The sequence below is a fragment of the Crocuta crocuta genome, unplaced genomic scaffold (assembly GCF_008692635.1).
Source record: "Crocuta crocuta isolate KB4526 unplaced genomic scaffold, BGI_CrCroc_1.0 scaffold687, whole genome shotgun sequence".
NCBI classification, from domain to species: Eukaryota; Metazoa; Chordata; class Mammalia; order Carnivora; family Hyaenidae; genus Crocuta; species Crocuta crocuta.
This window is the reverse complement of record NW_027530182.1, coordinates 259,025-284,491: the sequence shown is the minus strand read 5'-3', so window position 1 is coordinate 284,491 and position 25,467 is coordinate 259,025. Positions and strand designations below refer to the sequence as shown.

General features: G+C 40.6%; 1 protein-coding gene across 7 annotated transcripts in view; it reads left to right on the top strand.

The window, feature by feature from the left end:
* Positions 1–25,467, top strand: part of NFIB (nuclear factor I B) — a 228,958-nt gene that overhangs the window by 28,717 nt on the left and 174,774 nt on the right. The window contains exon 1 of one of the 7 annotated variants that reach the window (XM_077765035.1): positions 8,013–8,032. The exons of the other annotated variants lie outside the window; for them this stretch is intronic. The gene's annotated coding sequence lies outside the window, so the exon portion shown is untranslated. Of the gene's footprint in view, positions 1–8,012; positions 8,033–25,467 lie in introns of those variants that run through there. 7 annotated transcript variants of the gene reach the window in all.

Below are 25,467 nucleotides of genomic sequence, written 5' to 3'. Positions count from 1 at the left end.
CATTTTGTTAGAAAATCTTTAGGAAGAGTCAGTGTGGCTCATTTTCCAAGACCTCCCTGATTAAGAATTACCATGATATGTAGATACGTCAGTTAGGTTTCTTTGAGAATATGTACCAGACTTTAATCTCGGGATTTGATATTTGTGCAGTTGTTTATTTAATCTTTTAACCACGTCAGAATTGTGTTAGCCAACTCTAAGATGGCAGTAAAAATAAAACACGTACTGTTCATTAAGCATTTACTATATGCCAGGCACTGCATTGGGTGCCTTGGATAGCATGTCACATTCAATCTCTCAAGTACCTGACGTGGAAGCCATCATGGTCATCACCATCATCTTCTTGTTAGAAATTGAAGTCCTCAGGTAGAGAGTGCTCCAGTCTTGTCCCAGGTTTACACATGTAGCAGTCAGTGAGAGCAGAGATAATGGCTTGCACCTGAGTACTCAGGCCCTGGAGCCCTACACCTGGCCTTCACCTGGCTCCCTGGCTCTGTTAGCCCCTTGGTTTGGGCAAGTCAATCCACCTTCAGGAACCTGTTTCCTGAGATCTATTAAAAGAAGAAATACTCTTACCTACTTAATCAGATTATCAAGAAGACCAGAATAAGAAAAGCACATGAGAAAAACTATGCCCACTTTGAAGAAATATGTAAACAAGAGAGACTATGTCAGTGACATCAACATATTCTTAAATTTTTTAAATGTTTTTATTTCTGAGAGAGAGAGAGAGAGAGAGAAAGAGAAAGCAGGGGAGGGTCAGAGAGAGAGAGATAAAGAATCTGAAACAGGCTCCAGGCTCTGAGCTGGCTATTAGCACAGAGCCCGATGTGGGGCTTGAACCCACGATCTGTGAGATCATGACCTGAGCTGACTGAGCCACTCAGGTGCCCCAACATCAACACACTCTAAAGATCATGTTTTTATGAATAATCTTCTCAAAACTCACATCACTTATAAGTTGTGGGTAGCAAAGTGGGCAAAGTGTTGTGATTTTCGTATTTATATTGTTGCGGATGGTACACATAATTTTGTACTTTAGAAAAAGCTATTGAAAAGAATATTGCTTTTTATTCCAGAGTAACATGCTTAAATAATATTTATTGACTATTTATTGCCCTCTCGATGACCTTCGGTACCACTTTGTAATGAAGGAGATGACTGACAGTTATAAAAAGAAAGGAAACGGGTATAATAGTTCTGTCTGCAGCCAATAAAATGAGGCAAATTGTCGGGTAATTATTGCAGAAATGTTGTCAGTGTAAGTAGATTGTTTAAGCACTTAACAATTACCCTCCAAATAATGTAACTAACCCAGTGTGTATAGTAGCAGAAGTTTTAATACTGAATCCAATCTCCTCAATTCTTCTTTTCCCCAGAGTAGATACAGCCGCAAAATAGAATATTTTTAGAATGAACGCTTACTATAAAATGTTTCTTCTAAAATTTACATTTGGCTTTTTAAAATATAATAAGAGTTTTTAATAGTACAGTTATCTGACCCATACGATACATAGCTTGTATCCTTTTGAGTATTTATGAATATATAATTATGATCGTTTTTATGCTTACTAAATTCATTTCCCTGAAAAGACAGGTGTGGACTGTTTGCCCGCATGCATGCGTGTACATCTGAACGTGTGAAACGCGGCTTAGGGATTACAACAGTTTAGTCAAGGTCATAAGTGACCTGACGTGCCCTTGAGCATGCTGTTTATAATTGCTGTGGTTAGTTTTCCTTCTCACTGTTTTTACCTATAATGTCAAAACACAATTATATGGAGTTGGTATGTTCACTAATAGCAGTTTATCTCTGCATGGTTTATAGACAGAGTCAAAAGCCAACAACTATAATTACATCCATGTTTCTAACTTAGCAGTGAGCTAGAAAAGTGTGGTTGAAGTATGCCGTGGGTATAGTGCAGCCAGTAGGAATTATAGGGTAAAGTCATTGCTTTGCATTCTTTTGGTTTTACAATAATTGTTACTTTAATTTTGTTTTCTGGATTTTACCACTGTCTGTTGTGTTTATATGACCACATAAAGAGTGGTTGAGTTACGTGTCTCTCCACTCTATTTTTCTTCTGCTTGCCTCCCTCTATAAATGTACTGCTTCTTTCACTTTTCTTCTGACTCAGCAGACAGTACATTACAGTTAATAGTTTTCTGAAGTGGCCTGATATTCATGCTCTATGGAACCCATAAGACTTCTACTATTTGCATTATATGTTTAATTGGATAATTACGGGAACCATGTTGAACTGTTAACAACTGTCAAGCCTTTGATTAATCTTTTGAATGTTCATTGGCGTGGCTCAAGTTAGCAACCACAGTGCAGACTTGTTATTTTGTTTTTGTTCCTGCTCTCGTGATTATTTGAGAGGGTAAAAATGATTTCTCTAGAACAATACATAAGATCTTTCATTTGGGCTCACTTTACCTATTGTGGCAAAGAGAGCATGATTTGCGGATCACCATAATTTGTTTTGCATATGAAGTGTTTCAGTTTAATAAATCTCAAGAAAGATATAAGAAAGCCTTCATATATGTTTTTATGATCTGAGTGATATAAAATAGAAAAGAGAATCTTTACTTTTGAAATATTTTTATTTGAGCCCACATTTGGAAGAGGTAACGGAAAGAGAACTACCATATACCTGAAGAATATTTGGTCTTGAACCAGGGAACTAGGAATGAATTATGTAGAAAATTGTTCTTTTGCCTGTGTATGTTCAGTTCATCTGGGTCTTATAGGACATGAAATGAACATCGGAATTAAGATAGCAGACGATTCTATTTAAGCGTAAATAACTCTCGGGCACCTTCACAATTTCTTGTCTGTTTCACTTTAAGTGCATATGGGTTTGCTTGTGGAACAATAACATCTTTGCTTTTCCTTTAGTAATTGGTATATATTTGTGATATTTGACCTGACAAGTACAATTTTGGGTTTTTGTGTGCTTGAATTTTGGTATCGGATGGAGAAAACAGGTCAGGTGCCTAGTGGAAATGTTAGAAGGACTAAATGAATATTTGCGAACAAATCTAAAAGAGCTTATATAAATGTGCTAAAGAAAGGGACTTGATACTATATTTGAGTGATCTTTGTATTTTCCCTATATATGCTGCAACTCAATTTTATAGGAATGTTTAATGAGAAATATCAGACTTCTTTCTACATCATAAATTTAAGAGTAGGACTTCGATAGTACTATATCTTTGAGATCCAGGCTTTTAAATGTTTAAATCATATTTACATATTATTTTTTAGTTACACAAGTGACACTTCATTTCTCCTTGTAAATGCTAACATAAAGAAAGCTACGATTCCTTCTGGCTGATTTCTGCTCCTCCTCTGAGGAAACCACTGGTATCAGTTGGGTGTGTAACCCTACCAGGCTATCTACTCTACCTCAGGAGATATTTCCTTCCTGTTTTGCTATTTATTGAGGAGAGTGTTCTTTGCTCACAAAGGAGATGCGTCCTCCAAGGAAACACGGACACCTCTGATGCACCTGCCCCAAGCTGGCTTCCGGGTCCCACCTTTCTTAACACTGTCTGGTGGAGAAGTGGCATTCTCTGTGAACCGGTTGGCTATAAGAGGAAACTAGGCGGTGAGGGGCCTCATTCCTTGAAGGCATGCCATGAAATGGGATCTGAGCACAGAAGCACTGATCTCGTGCGAAATACTGTCCCACATCTAGTTTTAAAATAAATAAAGTGGGAGTGCAAGAGTAAGGAAGATTGAAGTATTGAAATTAGTTATGGTAGGCCTGACTGAGGTGGCGATCTCTGAGAAAAGACTAGAAGGAGGCGGGTGAATAGCGGCAGTCTGTTAGGCACGTGTGCAGGTGCATGCATATGCACATAGATGCATAGTCAACTGTTCTTGACGTCAACTCTGTGAGGCAAGCTCTGTTATTATCTCCTCTTTACATGTGAGAAAAGCAAGGAACAAAAAGGTTAAAGAATCTCCCCAAGGCCACATAACTAGTGAGTGGTGGAATCAGAATTTGGACATAGACAGTTTTGTTAAGCTCTTCTTTCAGGTCAGCTCTTAGACGGGCTTAGTGATGCTAATCCAAGATAGGGTTAACCTCTTTAGCAGACTTTCTACTGAACTTGGGGTACAGGACTCAGATTAATTTCTCTTCCTGGGAAATAAAATATTGGATTCTACCTGTCATTTCCCAAGCGTGTTGTTTTGAAGTACCATCTTAGATCAAGTTAATAGGGCCGGAATGGGCACTTCAGCTGCTAGCAACACAGTCCTCCTACTTATGTTGAAAGTATATTTTGGTTCTTTAATCAAATGGACAAAAGATGTGGGGGAAGGAGAATTGTTTTCAATGAGGAATATGCAAAAGGAATCTGCACGCCATTCTCACCTCTTGAGTTTGCATTATTTTTATAAGACCATTGTTTACAGTTGGGAGCTTTATGGTAATTGTACCTTCCATTGAGGTTCAAGATGGCTCTTCAGCTAGCTCATAATAGGATAATGAACTGGAGAGGAAGAGTATGAAAGGAGTGTGTAGCAGGAGCAAATTCACATTGCAGTCCATGTTGTGGCCCATAAATATTCATCTAAGAAAATGTCTTAGGTGCATTGAGTTGTAGATGAGCAACTTACATCAAACCGCATTTACATTTCGTTCACCAAGTAAGTTATTTCAATCCCTCCTGTTTCACACACTCTTTCCTTGAAGAGTCCTTGAAGCCCTTTGACCTGCCTTCTCTATGGAGACAGTTTGATCACTGTTAGCCTTAACACCCCTTTACTTGGGTTTTCAATAAGCTTCCAAATCTTGGCAATTGAGTCTTAGGTAAAATGATTGTGTGAAAGGCAACAGGGAAGGTGATACACTTTTGAGAATATATTTTTTAATATTGAAAATAGAATTCATAGTTTTCAGGCATGATACACTTTTTAATCATGGGGATCAGCAGATAGAATATTCTTCTGTTATCATAGAAGTAAGGACCGTGATGGGAAGACTTGCCTTCCAATTTTGGTTCCATTATAAGTCACTGAGACTTAGTTTCAGTTTCACCATCTGTAAAACGGTGCTAGTGTTTAAAAAAAATCTTTATTAACTTCTGAGAGAGAGAAAGAGAGAGTGAGAAAGGGAAGGGTAGGGAGAGAGAGAGAGGAGACAGAGAGAATCCCAAGCAGGCTTTGTGCTGTGCTGTGGGGCTCAAACTCATCAACCATGAGATCGTGACCTGAGCCAAAGTCAAGAGTCAGACACTTAACTGACTGAGCCAGCCAGGCGCCCCAAAATGGTGCTAGTATTAACACTTACTCCAGAGGATTAATTCCAATAAAGTGTGTGAAAGAGCTCTGTGAACTGTTAAGTGCTCTCCCTTTCTTTCTCTCTGTCTTTCTCTCTATGTACACACACACACACACACACACACACACACACACCTTTGTGTGTATGCGTAAATATATAGAAATGTTGATTGTGTTTTTTCTCTATCCTATCTTTGCACTCAAGTGAAGAATTCCTGAGAAGATGAAATGTGACTTATTCTTAACACTTTGCTTAATATATAATAATGATAATATTTTTGTGTTGAGCCTATTTTGGATTTTTAGCTTATCCTAGATGTTTAACTGAAAATCTCCTCAAGTTGGTTAATCCATTAGTTTTCCTCATTGTATCTATAGTTTTAAGCAGACCAGACTTCCACTGCTGGAAAATATAAGGGACAGATGACATGGTTCACCTCATGCCCTGACCAGAAATAGTTTCTCTCAGTACTAGTTTGTTGCTTTCTTTAGAGAAAGTCCCCACTTATGAAGCACGCTGAGGTTAAAGGTCTAAATTTCCTACTACACAGAACAAACATGACACTTTAGTAATGCTCCTGTGAGGGTCCTGCCCCAGTCCCTCACCCTCCTTCAGTTTTCCTGTTTTGCTCACGGTCCAGGTTGTGCTCACTCGGAAGCTCACATCGTTTCTCTCCTTGGCCACTGAGACAAGCACAGGCGACACACCAGACTCCCTTCTCTGGAGTGGTGTTTGTTGATTTTCACATATGTCTCAGACCATTGGACTGTCCGATTTCAGAGACCCTAAAGAAGACTTCGATTGAACATATGTATCTTGTTAGCAGTGTTATGACAAATCGCAGCAGCTGTATAAACTAGTCTTTCTGTAGTTTCACACAGGGGACTCCATTAACAATGGACCACTCTGTCAGCATTTAATCCTTTTTACCTTTTGGTTCCTGTGAACTTTTCTACTGGATATCAGGATTATTCTTACCCACAAACAGAAGAACATGTCCAATACTACATGTCAGTTGAATTCCCCTTGGTGCTCTCTAAGGTGATCTGGAGAAAGGCTGGCCATGATCATGATTACTTTTTTGGTCCTAATTAGAAAGACATACTGGTCATCAGGATGGCTGTGACAGAATTTGGGATTAACTTGGCTTTGGAATTGTTTCTGAATTTAGCACCAGAGTTCATGGTCCCAAGAAGCTGACCTCTGAAAAGTTTGCAGTGACTGTGGTATGAAGCAGGGCAGCAAAGGCATAGCTTCTCCCAGAAACAGCCACAGCCGACAGACTCATGTCTCTGAGCACTTTGTCATGGACAAGTCAACTTTTGTGTGTGATCATTTCAAGACATGAGAAACCCAGAAATCTCAAGTGACCTTTTACCTCTTGAGGTAATTTCTATCTTTATTTTTTTGTCAGAAGAAAGAGGGCACCCTGGACGTTCCGGTACAATGGGGAGCTTGGAAACAGCAGAGTTATAGCCTTAGAAAAACAATGAACAAAAGTTCAGGTTCCAGTTTAAATATACTTGACATTTGAACCCCTTGTTTGAAGCCCTTGCTTTAGGTCTGTCTTCAGAGGACATCTGAAATTCCTCTGGCTTCCAATCTCTGGCCAGTGAACAAGAATGGATGACAAAGGGATATAAAGATAGAGCTCAAACAAGTTGTTGTTAATTCTTTCTTTCACCTAAGAGGGCTAATGAAAAGCTTCAATTACTAAATTCAGACTAGACCATTGTCGCTACTTGCCAAATAGTACGTGCTTGTGCGTCTGTCTAATCCATATTTGAAAGCCACAAACAGAAGCACATAATTTGGCAAAACACCAAAAACATGCCTCGGCACACTTCTGGAAATTCTTCCAAATGACTTATTGATTCAAAAATTTTAGAGAGAGAGAATGTGTGTGTGCTTGTGTGTGTGTGCGCGCGCTCTCATGCACACGTGTTCATATTGCCTGGAAACGCTTAAAGTAAATTCTGCCAGCAAACCATGTGTGTTACACTTGCTTTAGGGGGGTTTGAGGACTTTCTTTGAAAATTCTGAATTGTGGAAAACAAAAAATAAGGCAGTTTATTGGGTAGTTACTGTCTCTTATTTTCAAGTGCAGACTTGTTACTTAAAAATCCCCCTCCCAATGCAACATATCTTTACAACAGTCTTTGCTTTAGGAAATTTAAGTATCCTATTTGCTTTTAAAATGTATTTTGAGGTTTTGATCTTTCTTTGCAAGAAAGAATTTTTCATAGCTCCACAAAGAAATTTTCTAAGTTGATGAATTATTCTTTTCTAAGGTTTTTACAAAAGTATTTTTCCTTTGCCAGGTTTCTGCTTGATATAGAAAATAATGCATGTTAAAAAAGTATATAATTTGGATTCGATACAGAATACTTGAAGATATTTAGAAGGTAACCATGTGACATTATAATAACGAGACAGATGCAGAGGACAGTAAGAAAATCCATAAGAAATCTTTGGTGTGGTCTCCTTTCCCTTGCATGAATATTATTTCTGAACGTCAGTTGCTTTTACGTGTAGTATTTTGTTTACAACATCCCAGCTTCCTTTACCAGATAGGTACTATTATTCCTCGTTTAAAGATGAGGAAATCAGAGCTCAAAGAGTTTAAATAAGCTGCTCAAGGTCATACAGCTAGTAGTGGCAAAGGCAGAATTAATCTAAAGCCTGTCTGATTCCACGGCCCTAGTCACTGTACCTTCCAGCTTTCTCCAAGGGTGGTAAGTATTATGAATCCACTCCTTTTGGTCATTCATCTCCCCTCCATCCCTTGAAATACAAGCCATATTGCTCTGAAGGTAATTGTTTTTAGACTGTGTTAATGTATTTCCTTATTAAAGGGGTTAAATATATATTATATGTTATATTTGTAAATTAGCACTTACCACTTAAGTCCTTTGTTTATAGTATCTTATTTAATATTTATCCTATTTGGGCGAGATAGATATTGTTCCCATTTTACAGTTGAGAACCATTAAGTAATTCACCCAAGAGGTAGAGGTGGCGGGGCTTATGTATAGAATTCTCCCCCAACTGTTTTTTTTTTTTTTTTTTAAATCCATTACATTTCAAATGCCCCAGATCCAAAGAAAATCTATGCTTGGATTCTACCTCATACTTAAAAATTGAATATGAGAAACTTTGAACTTTCTGGCATAACTAAAAAAAATGGACCTGCACTATGTAACCATGTATGTCTTTGTAAGCATCTTCTCACAATACAGGTGCAAATTCATACGTTTGAGAGATGCTTCATTTTTGGTTATGAGTGACAAGTTTTTTTTTTCTTCTTCCTAGTTTCAAGGAAGTTTGTGGTATATGAATGGGGATTTGAATATCAGCAACTTGTGGTCCTCTGATTTCATTAGGCATAATAGGATTACATCGATTAAGATTACAGAATTCACAGAAGTGTACAAAACAAGAAAGAGGGTGAGGAAAGGAGGGAGAGAAGGAGTTAGTTCTCACTGCTTTATTGATCTTTTGTGCTGCTATTTGAAAACTGTCCCAGCAATGAAGTGACTTCTCCCTTCCACCACAGGCTTAGTTTTGCGTCAGTTCCTTGATAGGCAGTGTAGGATAGTGTCACATTTATGCCCCTTCAGGTGAATATGCACAACAAGGAAATAATGAGGACTTATCCCTCCGCCTCCACCGTGTGTAGTAGGGTTTCACTTGTATACTCATGTGTTATTCTTCAAGGTGTCAATGCTGGTGAATGGAGTGACTCAGGAGGTAGTCATGAGAGTCTCCCTGGGCTGGCAGTGTTTCCTCACCATGGCTCCATGGACCTTTCCCTTACTGTCTCCTCCAACTGTTCTAATATCCCTCCATTATTTCACTTCCTATGGCTTTGAGATTGACAGTTGCCAAAACCCCAAAACCATTATGAATTCAAGTGTGTTCAGTGGTTAGAGGCGGTAAATGTTGGCTGATGAAGAAGAAGTTGACACGAGAAAACCAGAAAAGTCATGAACTCTGGATCACACATTTAAATATGTGACACAGATGAAGATTTTGCAGAGCTTGATACACACCAAGAGGCAGTCTTAGCCCAACCCATGTAGAACTCCCATCAGAATGGTCAACAGCAAGGTCCACCGTGCACACGGAGACCCATTGGATAGATTGAGGCATGGACAAATTAAGAACTTTTAGTGATGGTTCATCCTCTGGGATTTTGTCATGAATTTGTATCAGATTAATAGCCTGGGACAGTTACTTTGACCTTCTCATGGAAAAAAATCAACTAAAAACCAAACTCCCCTATTTATTTGTTGCCTAATCGATGTTTCTAAGTTATCTCCCTTACAATTGGTTTGACTTCCTCAAGAAATCAGTTGAGTTAAAAAGCAAATATAACTCCCTCCTCCCCCTCCCCCACTTGTGTGGTGCTTGAACAATGTTTCCAGAAGATTACTGGCATAGGCATGCTATCAGAATGGAGGAGGCCCCATTTTTTAAAAAAAGATAATACTCCATCTTTATTTTGTGAATTTTAGCCTATTTAGACTTAATTCTTGGGCCTCAGATTGAATACTTGTCTTAGGGAAATGTGATCCCAGGAATGCTGGTGATTTGCTGTTTTAAAACAGTGCTATGCTTTAGGTTTCTGTTCAAATCTAAGATTTCAGAAGAGTCAGTAACTGCAAATAATCTAAAAGGGGAAGAGTAAAGAATGCTTCTAACTTCCCTTTGAAATGAATAGCTCTGCCAGAGCAGCAGCTATTAGAAAAACAAAAACGACCAAGAAAAGCTGCTCAGCTCAGCACACAGAGGTAAATTTACTTACATCAGACTGAAAAATGAGGGCTGGGCTTTGAAAAGACATCCCTTCAGACTGGAGGAAAGCTTGTAATTTTGGCATGGCTGCAGCCCTCCTAAGCCCCTGAGAAATTCTGAAAAACATTACAGAAGACTGTCCTTAATGTTAATGGATGTCTTCCTCTGTGTGTGTGTGTGCATGTGTGTGTGTGAGTGTGAGTGTGTATGTGTGTATGTGTGTGTGTGTGTGTAAGAAAACCCCCAGAGAGAGAAGAGGGAGACAATGAGAGGGAAGGGATTACTTAGGATGAAGAACTACCAGCAAAAATGTGGAATTGTCTAATTTCTGGACAGTAATTTGCATCTGTTCTTTTCTAGTCTCCAACCCACAGAGTATTTGTCAAGATGAGATTTACTAGCCATGGGGACACTTTAAGTTAGCCTTAGGATCTCGAAGCCCTCTTCACAAACTCTTCCTAAAATACTTTGTTCGTAGATAATACAGCTCACTGATAGGATCTCAAATCCCAGCCTTATCTCTTATGTGACATCAGAGGTGAAAAAAAGACTGTTTCCCTGGGGCTAATTGTGGTGAGTGTCACATTCTGTTGTACTATCGTGAACAATTTCAGGGGCACCAAAAGCATGCGGCTCTGCCTCTTGGGAGGGGACTTTTCCTTTGCAGCTCAGCTTCAGGAAACGCGAACATTTGTGTTTTCAAGACCACATACCATTGGGAAGGAAGTAGGGGTGGAGATTCGTGCTGAGATTAAGTGGCTGCGAGAATCTCTGTGCTGTGTATGATCTGGGAACTGCTGCATTTTATGTAGCTCTCTCTCTGGTACGCCTTTAGAATTTTGAAAAGTCAGGCCGACAATAATACTGCCACTTGTTCAAGATACTGTTCACAGAATAACATGTTGACTTTTCAGGCTTGGACGGACAGACTTCTGTACAGCATGCTTGACTAGCATGGCTTTAACGTGTGTGTGTGTGTGTGTGTGTGTGTGTGTGTGTCTCAGGAGATGCAGACAGAAACATGCTGCTGGGTAATCCACAGTTGTGCTTTGGGATGTATAACTGTTACCTACTGTGGTGGAGGAATTTAATAATTGTGGGAACCGGCTGTTAAAAAACAACCTGAAAGTTATTTTCAGAAGGGAGGCATTAACTCCTCGGAGCTGGGGCACTCACTCCACCTTGGGCACCGGTTCCCTTTACCTTAAAAGATTCAGGGCCTATCCCAGTTTGACATGTGGAGAGTTATGCGGATAATAAACAGAGGACTGAATTTCTTTGCAGGCCTGACGATGTGGAAAAATCCAGAAAATTCACCCATGTCAAGAGACTGCCTTGATTTGCTGTGGAGTTGAAAACTGGGAACATGTTTTCCCAGACGTGCAAAAGCTCTGTAGCATTGTTGGCTAGTTAATGAGTGATCTCCCTGGTCTGCTCTGGCTGTGCGTGTTTTCTTGACTTAGGACTGACACTCTCAACAGAATCTTAATTCATTTTTGGTCTGGGTTGACTAAATCGTCTGATTTGGCAAAGCAGAGTGTCAGGATTGCCATGGTTATGTTTGCTCTGGATTTATATCTTAAGTTGAGGTTAAGTAACACATTTACATAAATCAACTCAGCCCTGGACTTCTGAAACAAAGTCGTTCTACTGAGAGAGAAAGTAATTGTATTGCTTCTGAGATTTGCTTTCATTTTATATGAAGGATTTGTAAATGGGACATGTCCTGGGTTAAAAATGAACTCTTCTGGGGATCTTGCCTCTGTAAAACGGAATGAGGAAAACTGCATTGGCAAGAACCCATGATAGCTGTTGCCACAGTGGGACTTTTCTGGAGGAAGAATATAAAGTATAGTAGGCTAATGTCATATAATAGCAATAGCAATATACTTTAAAAGGCAAATTGGTGTTTTCTGATTGGTAGCCCAAGGACTCCAGGAGAAGAAAAAAGATGTTTCAGTAGTAAAGATATTGTAGAAGTGTGCAGAGGGTTTACATTTACAGGTGCCGATATTTAAGTAGGAGTGTTATTGAAATAATAGTGATTTACTGTAATTCATATGAAGATCTTTTCAGAGATTTGTTTCTCTTAAAATAACAGCAAGGAAAACTATCATGGCTGTATTGATTGGGTCATCATCTAGCCATTCGTGTTCTCTTTTTTTAGATTACTTTTATTAAAAATTACCTGCATTTATTGCTGAACACAACAAAGAGAATATTTTGTCCCCCCAAGTTTGAGGATAAGCTATTGTAAAATATGCATTATAGTTGAAAATGCCAAAAATGAATGGAAAGAATAAGAGATTGGCAGCTATTTTAAGTTTATTGAAAATATTTAATGAAAACTTGCTCCTTCAATACTATGACATATTAGCAAAGCAGTATTGACTATGCAATGTAATATTAAATGTCTGACTTTTAAATATAATATTTTTTAGGGCTACTGAACAGAATTTGCCTTTCAATAATGCTAGTTTTAGTATTTCTTATTTTTTATTTTTAAATATTTATTTTTTTAAATGTTTATTTATTTTTGAAAGACAGACAGATCGTGAGCAGGGGAGGGGCAGAGGGAGAGGGAGATATAGAATCTGAAATAGGCTCCAGGCTCTGAGCTGGCTGTCAGCACTGAGCCCGACGTGGGGCTCAAACCCACACACCCTCAGATCATGACCTGAGCTGAAGTCAGCCGCTTAACCGACTGAGCCACCCAGGTGTCCCGATAATGCTAGTTTTAAATGCTAACTAACTTTATGACAAGTTTTTATTTTTCGTCTTTAATGTATTTTCTTCCTAGACTGTTACTGGCATCACTGAAATATCTTTTTATATGTAGGGAAGACAGTCCTCTATCCTGGGTCTTTGTGTGTATATTTAAGATGGGCTAAATGACATGGGGTCACATTTGTTATGAACAGCATATTTTCCTCAGTAGGACGGCTTTGTGTGGTGTTTTGGTTTGTTTAAAGAAATTATTATTATTATTATTATTATTTAAAGATCATATGCATTTTTTTAATGCTTATTTATTTTTGAGAGAGAGACACACACAGAGTGTGAGTGGGGGAGGATCAGAGAGAGACACACACACAGAGACCAAAGCAGGCTCCAGGCTCTGAGCTATCAGCACAGAGCCCGACACGGGGCTCGAACTCACGAACTGTGAGATCATGACCCAAGCTGCAGTCGGCCGCCCAACCAACTGAGCCATCCAAGGGCCCCTAAAGAGATTATTATTGACTCTTTAAGTGTTTTCCTTGAGGTTCCATATTCCCTGACTTTTATCTCATTTTGCTCCACTTAGCAATAGTGTGGCTGGCCAACCACTCATCCTTCCTCATTAGTTCACTTGGAAATCTAGGATCCATATTTCCAGTCTCTGAAAGGTGGAAGCATGTGTTTTGTCCAGCTGAGTCTCTTGGTCTGATTTTTTTTTTTCTGGTCCTAATACATGTTTATTCCTACATGTGACAAATCTGCAGTCGTGTTTTCTTTCTGAGTTATAATGACTCAGATGTCATAATTAATTTGATGAGCAGGTGGGGGTTATTAGCCTTGTGCTTCACTTGCTAATAGCTGCACAGTTTTTCTAAAGTACTCTTTCAACTAAGGAGGCATTTCTTCACATAGAATAAACAGTACAGCACAAAAGCCTCAGTTAGATAACTATCCGTGGGCTTGAAAAGCTGCCAAGCAGATGTTGTTATTGGAGCTGGCCCAGGCGAGATTGGGCAAGGCAGATGCTCGTGGGGAGGGGAGGGGGGAGGAGAAGGGGGAGGAGATGTAAGAGAGCAGAGGTTGTGGGGAGAGGGGGAGGTTCCACAGGACTCTGATGCTTTCTTTGCAGGGGCTGGGCCAGATTTTGGGGGGGTGGGAGTTGTCTTCTCATGAGCCACCTCCATGGTCACGGCCTCTGGTTGGTCCCTTGAAATGTACATAAACGAGGATGGGGTGGGGTGGAGGGGACCCTCTCTAAATATCCACATGGGAATGAATCTGAGTGTTCATCCAGCAGTCTGAGACTTCTGGTTTGCATTAGGGCGGCTGTGTGCAATTTTTGAAGGGCCTTTGGAGACTCTGCTTCATACCTACCCACATATGTAATGGACATGACGGCCCTGACATTTACCAGAACTCATAGGTTCTGCTTTATTGCTATAAATTAGGTTGTGCAAATTTAAGACAAAATGCTGTTTTGTTTCCTGTCACCTTACTATGTAATTTTTTGTCAGAGCATTTTCCGCCCTTTATTAAAATGTTGCAAAGTAACAGCATACTTTTAAAAATTAAAATCAGCCTTGGAACATGTCAGGGTTTGTATGAGGTAAACATGTGGATGGTTTATCTAAACTGATCGTTTCTGTCCTCTGCTTTTTTTTTTTTCCCCTGTGATCTAAGGCTTTTTAGAACTCTTCTCTCACTCTCCTTCACTAGATTAAATTCTGTAATCTCATTTTTCTTTGAGCTGATCTCAAGCCAATGGTCTGGGATTTTATAGCCAAGGGATAATTTTTGATAATGGGCTATTAAAACACTTGCAGCTCCTATCCTGTTTTTCAAATTAGTGTGTGCACAGATTGTCTTTCTGGGGAAAAAGTCTTTCCCTTGGCAATAAGCAACTGATTATGGGCCACAAGCAGCATAAAAGCTTCCTGTAATGCTTATACGGAAAACATAGGTAAATAATAAATGATAAATAACAATGGCAACTAACTGTACAGCTGGAGTGGCAAGTATGCTCAGGATTTGTTTGTTTTATCCTTTGGAGAAAAAGTCTTGTTTTCTCTGATTCAGATAGATTTAGTGTGTTCTGACAACAGGGCCATCTAACAGTTTCCTTAACGATAGAAGTACAGTGGCTTGAAACAGCTGTGCAAGGTCACGTAACTTTCATTGTTGTTTATAGTGTAGCTTATTAATAGGTTAAAATGAATAACTCGCTGGACAGAGGTCAGGTAGCACCTGTATAAATAATGAATCTGCCCTTCCAAAATATGTAATGCAAAATTAATATACATAGCTTGCCACTTTGTTTTTATTAATTCAGTTCAACTTCCTCTCCTTTCTTTAGTTTTGAGGTGTGATTCAAGTAAAAATGATGAGTTCTGAGAAGGCAAACGAATTTGTTTCCTAATACTCCGTTTTAGTGTGAGTGGGATTTTGTTAGCCTGATTAAAACCAATATCCTCTGACTAAAGATGCCTGGTTTTATGCCTACATCATGTTTCACAAGAAACAACTTCAGATATACAGGCACATGTAGCATAAAGTAACATAAAGCCACCAACTGTGAATCTGATGTGACGTGAATTGCGCTGAGGGTTGGCATGAATGCTTTTCTTCTTCACGTGTAAAGGGAGGCTTCAGACGTATCATATGTGTGAAATGCATTGTTACAGTGTGTGCAGATGGTAAGAACACATATGTCTCAATACTATTCTCCTAGCTTGTATGCTTTATCGCTCAATAGCCTGACAGATGCATATGGACGAATTCATTCATTGCCGACTCTGCTGATTGGTAGTACTTTTGGAAATGATGTTGTAATTTGGCAAACTGAATCTTGGTGGGGGAGCAGCATGGAAAGTAATGAAGAAATGGCACGATTATAGTTCTGAACCCTGTACCCGGAGTTATAAGGCATCTTCAAATACTAGGTTTTCGGCATTCTGTATGGTAAAAAAGAGGGGGTGGGGGAAGGCCCTAGCATAACATTTGATGCAGAATCTGGAAAATGCCTTTCTTTTTATCAGCAGAGGTAAGTGAAAAAGCCCCTGGATCATTTTAAATAGACACAGAACGAGATACGATGTTAGATGAGATGTTGGGCTAAAAAATCAAAGGTCAGTCTATGGACATAGTCTATACAAATGATTTTAATTTAGGAGGGCACCTCATAACATGAGTCATTGTTAGGGAAAAAAAGAGCATTTGTATTCTGGAACTTAAATAATTTTTCTGTGACAGGAGGAGTAGATGCAACAATTACTAATATAACACTAGTAGCTGGTAAAGCGGGCAGTAATGCTACCTCCATTTCAGTAAATGGTTGTGCTGTACTTGGGGTTTCAACTATATAAGACTGAAGTCCAGAGCAACCACCACCAGTGCCTCTTTAATTCTTAGAATTATGCAAATATTTAGTTCAATGAACACTTGTTTAGCACCTGCTGTGTATCTAGCAGTGTGCTAAAGGTTGGGGAAAGAAAAGACCAACAACCCCAATGATCCCTATTCTCAGGAAGTTGATAATCTAATTTAGCAATGGAAACAGAAAGCTAACCACCTATATCCTATAACACAGATGGTAGCTGATGCCACCCAGATAGCTAAAAGCTGCGATTGGCATGCACGAGAGGGAGTTTAGTAATTCCCGAGAAGTCAGTGAGGGCTCTAAAGCACTTGAGAAAAGAGTACGATTTCCTGAGACAGGAATGTGAGGGATGGGGGTCCTAGAGATCGGGAATAGCACAAGAAAAGGTAGTGGGAATGGGTGGGGCATGTGGGTGGTTGGGGGTCATGAACAAGCAGGGAGGGGGAGTGGACTCCAGCTAGTGCCTGGCTAGTGAGGAGAGATGTCAGAGCCGAGGCTGACGTTCAGGTTGCAGAGGGCTTCAGTTGCCTCGAAGAAGGGTTTCCAGAGGTAGCTCTTCAAGGGTTTGAGCAGTTACGATCAGATTGTCTTTTAGAAGACAACTCTGACAGCAAAATGGTGGATGGATGAGAGAGGAGAGAAAATGGAGTCAGGGGCGAAAGGCGTTTTAAGCCAAGCTTTTAAGTTTTCATATGAAAACTTTGTCTTCTCCATATGTAGGGGGTGCAGCACATAAAGATTTAGAGCAAAAACCGTGAATGACATGCTTACTCATGTCAATGATTTTAAAAAATTTTAATTGAACACCTACTGTATGCCAGTGACATTTCTAAGGGCTGTGGATACAGTAGTTAACAACACAGACATGACCTCGGCCCTCTGGGAGCTTACCTTCTATTAGAGGAGAATGATCAATCAAATCAACAAATTGATAAGCAGGTGATTTCAGATTGGGGTACCTGCTCTGAGGAAGCAAATAGAATAACACCAGTGTGTAGGTTAAATTGGAGGCTGGTTAAGTTTCTCTGGGAAAGCCTTTCTGACAGAATAATAAATGAAAAAAAAATAAGTAGCCTAATATCCTTGTATTTTTGGTACTAATTTGTGACCTCATTTATGAGTACAGCCTTGGCTAAAAGTCCCTTTGAGGCATTTGTACTTATAGAGATACCCTCGGGGACAGGTTAACCTTTCAGAATTATCAGAAATTCTGATTATTATAATTATAAGAAGCATTTCATTATATTTCTGTATAGCCTGCATTTGCAGAATCATGATTTAAATTTTTAAAATTTTTATTTATTTATTTTGAGAGAGAGTGCACAAGCGAGCCTGAGAGGGGGAAGAGAGAGAGAGAGAGAGAGAGAGAGAGAGAGAATCCCAAGCAGGCTCTGCAATGTCAGTGCAGAGCCCAGTACGGGGCTTGATCTCCCAAACCATGAGATGATGGCCTGAACCCAAATCAAAAGCCAGATGCTTCACCTCTTAATGGACTGGACAACCCAGGTGCCCCTGTAGAATCATGATTTAATCTTAGGTGATCTTCACTGTAAATAAAATATTTAGGAAACATTTTATGTGTCAAAGATCCATATACAGAAGACCTTTGCTCATTTTACAGAAAAACTACTTTTTCCTATTATGTTTTTCCATGTCCCTTATTCAACTCCCAGTAATCTGTGTTTCTGAGAAACCCCTTCCAGGCAGCAGATTGTTGGAAGGCCTCTTTTTATCTGATAATGAAAACTGTATAATCAATCTAGTTTTCTCCTTTTCCCCATGCTAGGAAGCTCAAAGCTCAAAATGTGTGTTCTTTTGTCTCTTTCTCTCTCTTTGGATTCTATGATAGTATGTTCTACTTTGTGTCTGCCTTCATCATTTAGATTTTATGTTTTCATTAGTGGATTGTTGCAGCTTTCGATTAAGTGACATGTGAAGTTATTATTTGCAATAGGAAATTAAAAAAAAAATAGTCCTTCCAATTTGATGCTTAGGACCTGACCAAGAATGGAAACAATGGGAATGGTCAGATGCCAGAAGTACTGAGGGGTGAGACCTTGAGGCTGGATGGACATGAAGAGTGGCGAGAGGGTGGGGAAAAGGAAGTGGCTCCCCTGGGTCAATCCTGAGGCTCTGAATAAAGGCAGGCAGTACTCAAGAAAGAGCCCATCTGAGGAAAGATGAAGACTTGAATTTTAGACAAGCTGCTGGTCACATGCACTGCCAAAATGATGACCAGCCAATTGAAAGAGTGCTTAGAGCACCAAGGAAGGTTATGACTAGGAATACAGATTATCCAGTGTAATTGAGGACTTGGAAGTAAGTGGGGCTGGGATTGTTTTTTAAGAAGCGCTGCAGATCATCCTTGAGGGGTGTTTACAGTGAGTGACTGGAAGAGAGGAACCCACAGCTTCCAGCCTTCAGGACTGCTGTGCACTGTCATCCAGCCAAGACTGCCATCCTCCATCCTCCAGCTGACCGGTTTTGATTCTTCTTTCTGGGCCCATCTGAGACATTTTCTAGTTCAATAAGTTGATCCTCCCCGCCCTTGAGATGGTTGCTTCTCCCATGGACTCTTAGAGCACTTTGTACCTCCCCATCACAGGGCTTACCACATACTGGGGTTGCTTATTTAGTTCTCCTGAGGACATTGTAAACTTGTTAACAAACGTATCTCTAGCATGTCACCCAGTGCTTGCCACATAGCTGCTGCTCAGTACACGCGTGTTAAGTGAAGAAATAAACTAGAAGGAGTCATCCTTAGGGTGACAGGAATGGTGTCTCAAAGATGTTAGAAGACACATGAGTGTCTAGAGAGAGGGACACATAGTCAGTGCAATGGTGCTCATGATGTGTCTCCTGTCTGAGTCAGCTCGGGCTGCATAACAAAACACCACAGACTGAGTGGTTGGAACAACAGAAATTTATTTCTCACAGTTCTGGAGGCTGAGAGGTCCAAGATCAAGGTATCAGCAAGGAGGTTTCATTCAGAAGCCTCTTGGCTTATAGGCTGCCTTCTCATCTGTCCTCACTGTGGCAGAGAAAGAACAAGCACTATCTCTTGTGTTTCTTCTTAGAAGAGCACTAATCCTATCAGATTAGGGCCCCACGCTTATCACTTCATTTACTCCTAATTATCTTCGGAAAGACCCTATCTCCAAATATGATCACATTGGAAGTTGGGGCTTGAACAGGTGAATATCGGTGTGTGTTGAGGGGGGTGGGTGTCACAGACATTAAGTCCATAACATCTTTCTTGTAGCTGGATGCTATTTATGGTTTGTAGACAGACAGACAGACAGACAGATAGACAGGTGATAGATATTCCTGGTTGCAAGTATGGTATATCATGTTCAGTCCACCATGGGAAATGTCTACCTTTGCTCTGGATGCTGATCCAAAGAGTGTTGCTGGGACTCAGAGCTACCTGGCCAAAATCTGTCACTTATGATCCAGTAATTCTTGAGACTGACCTTCTGGACCTGCTTGTGTTGTCCACCAAATCTGCCTTTGTACTCACTTAACACAATTGATAACGACTGAACGTGCTTAGGCTGCAGCTCAAAAAGGAATTTCATGAGGGGAAGGGTGTCAGGCACAGGAATGCAGAAGGGAGGGAATTTATGGAACCTGATTTATTTTAAAATTAGATTAGATGATTATCTTCTTAGGTTGCTATAGGTGTGGCTTTGCCTTAGGTGGAGGGATAGCCCAGATTTCCTTTCAAGTTTCTTCTTGGCCCTGACATTCTCTGACTGGAATTTTCAAATTCATATTTTCTGGATTGTTTGAAATCATTCCCTTCTCTCTCTCTCTCTCCTACAAATTCTTACTGGAAATAAGGCAGGCCCAGGAAATGGTATTCATATAATGTTGTAGGAGGAGATGTTGGATAATTAATGACAATATTTCTCTTACGACATATGGGATAATCCTTGGATGCATAAAAAATCACCACTGATTGTTTTTACTTTCCTAAAGAAACCATAGCCATATTTCTTTGTTTTTTACTTAAATGCTCTGAGGTGCATAGACAGCAGGGGTTCCTCTGGTCTCTTTATTTTGATAATATTATTTAACCTCTGTCAGTCACTTTGTTTTTTCCAACAACATTATTTATTAGGTATATGCTTTGAACTACAAAAGAAATGACCTAAGTATAGAAACAGCCTTCCCTGGGTGTAAGAGTGGTTGTTGATGGGACCAAAAGAAAAGGCAGAGGGTGTGTAATGGATCTCCTAGTAGCAGAGAGGGAGGAAAAATATCACTTGACTTTTTGAAATATAACACATACCTAGTATTAGTGGGAATATCTACTTGCTTCTCTTTTTCGGTCAGTTTTAAGTGTGCGCCTCTCTATCTCTATAATGTTCTATGGGGCATCTGTTCCCTTAGACTAGCGGTCTGGGCTAGAGGCAAGGAGTTTGTCTCCTTTCTAACTCTGTACATTAACACAAATCAAAACAAAACTCTAATCCCTTTCCTATATTCGACAACCATGGAGTATTGTTGCACCCTATGTGAGCAAAATCACTCCTTCTCACTTGAGCTAAGAGGTTTCTAGGGTTGCTTTTTAACCTCCACCATGTTTTGGGGGGGCATAGACATGACACAGGAGCACTGATAGTTTTAGGGGATGACTATCGAAGCCTGAGCACAGACCCTAGTGCTTGAGTTGGTGGATTGTAACTTTTTTATTTTTTTCACTTTTATTGAACAGGCTACTCCATTTATTGGAGGCTCCGTTTCCCTCTTGCTGTTCTAAGCTCTTCAGTCGCGAACATGATAGTGTAGGCCCATAATTGTTCTTCGTGATGAATACGTAAGACAGGTTCTTTGGGGGATTTGAGCTGCGGATATGAGAAATCTGGGTAGCAAACCCGTGTATGGTCACTTAAATCCATATGTGGTCACCAGTGTTGAATTCCGCACGTATTAGATACTGAACCAGGCTGTTAGGGAGGCTGCACCCCCTTCACCTTATCTTTCTGGGATGAGTTTATGTTTTCATATTTTTAAACACAATCTTGCTTGCATAGACAAACGCAGGTACAGAAAGTGGCTTAGAATGAGGGCACGTGTTTATTTCATCGGAGCAAGGAAGGAGGACACTGAAGGTGGAAATTCTGGCAGACCTTTTTTATACAGGGCAGTGCTGGAGACAACCATTTCTTCACGGACATCCCTGAGCTTGCAGCTTTTGTGAAACGGGACCCCCTCGTCCCACTCAAGCCGCCGTTGGACCGCGCACCTTTGAATAATACATTAAAGAGAAAAAAACACCTTGTTTAACAGCAGTTTATTTAGAGGCTGTGCAAATAACGAAATCGTGTTATAGGTTAAAACAAAAAGCCACAGCATTCCGCCCTCTCAGCTCTCTCAGCCCTTTTCTTTTGGGGGAAGTGGGCCAGATGTTTAAACAATATCGCGGACCCTGTGCGTGCCGCGGTACTTGGAGACCTTGGGAAAGAAATCATGTCTGCACCACTAGTGTGTCACAGTGTTAGACCCCTGACCTAGAAACCATTTAAACAGATGTTTAGTTCAAGGGATTTATGTCGCCATGGAACTTTTTTGCCTTTGGAAATGGCTGCCTCTAAAATTGCAACTCTTCACCGGAGAAGAGGCCCAGAGAAACAACCACATCGCACACAACTCTCTAGTTTCCTGTAGAAACTATTCTCGTGCACCAAGAACAAAACAAAGAAAGAGCTGCCTCCCCAGCCACTACTGTTCCTGTGGAGGAACATCATTTTTCCCTCTCTCGGTTCTGTGGACGGTGAGTGCAGACTTCAAATCGTAAGTGCTCACTAGAGAAGACAAGCCCTCAAAAAACACCGGAGGTGAGGGACCAGCATCAGTTGTGACTTCCCTTCCTTGTCTCTCATCCTCAGCTTGCAAACCTCATGCTGCTCCCCCTCTCAGGAGTGGTTCCTGCCTGCTTTGATCCCGGTGTGTGGAGTTCATTCTACAGTTTGGGTCAGTCACAAATGAAGCATTGCATCATAGCTCCCTTTATGAAAGTGTTTATTTCATATCTGAGATGTTTTCATGTGCATTTGCTCTGCTTTGACTTGCAGAAGGAGAAAGAAAGTAGTTTTACTGGAGGCAAAACAGCCACCTGTGAAAACTAATTGCGTAGGTAGAGGTTTGATGGTATCTCTGGGAGAGATCCAGCAGGAAGAAAGTAAATGTTCTAAATCTACAAGGAAATCACCTGTGTGCCAAGCTGACCCTCTTCATCAAAGCCAAGATTGAAATATCCCATTAGATCGGTGGCCTGCATTTAGGAGGCCGGGGTGGGGAAGGCAGCCCGAGGGAGGAGCCCCACGAGAGAAAAAAGGTGTAGTTCATGTCAGTGGAGGTACGTGAAAAATGATAAACGTGATAGACTCAACCAAACGTCCTCATCAAAGGCTGACGTGTGATATGAACGGTCTTTAGTGACTTTCAAACAGAAGTTTGACACGTGGCTGCTTTTGAGTTCCTGTTTTCTCCACCCCCATCAAGTTTTCCTTTTACGTCTCAGATTCTGCGGTCTTGACCTTTTATCCCCCACATTCCTTGATTCCACCAGTCTAGTACACCCAAGTATTTCTTGCCATTAAAAGGCCAAGATGTCCTGTGACAGAAAGACAGGAGACAATGATGCAGGTTACCTTTCGTCACCACCTGTGTAGCTCTCTGAACCGGGTGTCCACAAGTTGAGAGAGAACAGGTCGCTGGGGCCATGCTGCGTACCCACTAGTAAGCATGTTGCCTCTTTCTGAACCTGATGTGGAAGGCATATCTGTGATTGGTCTGAGACGGCAGTATCTGATCCATCCCACAAACCCCTCCAGTTTGCTGGTCACTCTCGGTGGAAATCGGTTGTAGTCTCTGTACTGCATGTGCTTGACTAACACACCTACATGTTGCCTTAGTTGAGCAGCCAGAAAGGTTTCAGAGCGTGTGTCTGCATGCAGGCGATTTTTCTAATTGGCTGTCTTCCATGAGTGTCTTCAGAACTCTAGAGAGGAGGGGAAAGTTCCCAGTAGGTGAAGCTCCTTGAGATTTTAGGGAGATGTGGGGAAAAGTTAGATGATCCCTCCAGGAGCCCAGTACAAATGAGTCTTTAGAAAGCGACAAAGGGGGTTTTAGCTCCATAAACTCAATACGAACAAAGGACACTTAGATGATTTTGAAAGGAAGCATTTTTGTTTGGAAGACTTTGGACACATTTCTTGATGTCCATGAGGATCTGAAGCCAGTGCTCAGGCAGGCCTGTGGTGAATCATAGGGTGCAAAACACCCCAAGGAGCCATGCTTTAGGGCACCAGAGGGCTCTCTTGGAGGCCATTGCATTACATTTTCCTTGTCTGGAAGGTAACTAGATCCATATCTCCAAAGTCCACGAGGCCTCACTTATCTCAGTGCCCTTTGGCTCCTACCTACTTGTTCTCTTTACTGCAGTGTCTCATAGGTTCTCTCAGGACTGGCGGTTCTATGCTGCACCTGTTAATGAGAGCGCTCCGTCCAGAGCCTTCCACTTTACACTGCCATCCAACGCTGTTCTTCAGAAGCTAAGTTTAAACCACTGTGACTCTATCTGGTTGCTGTACTGGAGGTCCACTTCTTACATTCAACCCCAGTCAATGAGAATATCTGGTGTTCATCAATACCATTCAGACAGAAGACGTTTCCAATAGTGTCCCTGGTGTCCCTGGGCCCCTCTTTCCAGAGCCTAAGCTGATGGGTCCCTGCTTGTGTGAGAAATTTCTTGTCATTGTACATAATACAAATTGTGCGCAAGCACCACCCACAGTCGCTTCCTGTGTATTTCCAAGTTGTCTAGGCACTTAGGTACATATACATGTATATACATATATATGTGTATGTATATATACATATATATGTTAGTGATTTATCCAAGGATGATCATGAGTTTCTAAAGTCACAGGCAGCCCTTAGAAATATAATTTCTTTCCTAGGTATCTGTACTTGGCCAAGAACCACCATTTCTATAGGCTTCCTCACATCATCTTTACTTCTGTCACCAGCACAGGCAATTGGCTTTTCTTCCAGTGACCTTTTATTTTTTAAACAAAGAAACAATGTTATCACTTTATAAGCTTTATAACGATGAATAAAGAGAGAACAATAAAATCACTCTGAGACCTGGCTGTTGAATAGTTAGCCAGGTTCATGAAATATCAAAGTGAGTCTTTCCAGCCTTGCATGCTTGTGACTCAAATTTGTTTGCAGCAAAACTACAATCTGAACATAAAACTCCCCCTCCGCTTCTATTGAATATTATTAATATTTCGTGGACCTGAAAATATAGTTTAGGGAAATGCTGGTGTTCCATATGTGCTCCCAAATGAAGGCAGATCCCAGGAAGAAGGCGCAGTGGGAAAAGCCATCCACAGCTGTATGTTAGTCGTACGGCTCAAGGTCAAGTTGAGCCACTGTGTGTGTTTGTGTGAATGCATATGTATAAATGTACACTTATCTACATCTGTTATTTTTTATAATGTTTCCATGTGACCAGCTTTAAAATGGAACGATAGCCATACTAACCTGACTTAGGAAGCCATGGTATAAACTTTTTTTAAAAAGTCTTTTGGAAATGAAGGTGTAATAGGAAAGTAAAATATCTGGTGGCATTCTTTCTCAAAGTAGTTTCCTAGTTCATCCTGAGCATTCAGTAAACTCTCATTTGTAATGGTTTCCATCATAAGATACCCAGCGGCAGAATAAAACATATTGCTGGGAGCATTGGCAGAAAGAGAATTCACAGGGCATATGGCCAGGAGACCTCAGCAGTCTTTATCCAAGAAGCGCGGGCTAGTTTTATGCCACCTCCTTGTTCCACGGCAGAAGATTCCTGGCTAGAACAGATCTGGAAAGGCAGCACAGGGCCACGTTCCCCAGATGTGTAGAAATGTTCTTAGATGCGTAGACAACATCCTGTTCTCACCCACCAGCAAACCTCTTTGACTGGAAGGGCTGAATTATTCAGCATAATCCTGAAAGCATTGTTCCCTTACTAATAAGCATCCAAGGTTAAACAGCCTGTTGGCTAAATTGCATGTTGGAATCAATTGTCCCTGCTAGATCAGAGCAGTTATAAAAGTAGTATAGATCTGAATGGAACTTCTCAGTAATGATAAGCAGTACCTTTGCTTCCATTGAATTTATATTCTAAAATGAGTCATCAAAGAGGTTCTTTTACAGCTTACTACATCCATAAAAGAACACTCAAGATGCTTGACAGTAACAACGAGCTACTGACAC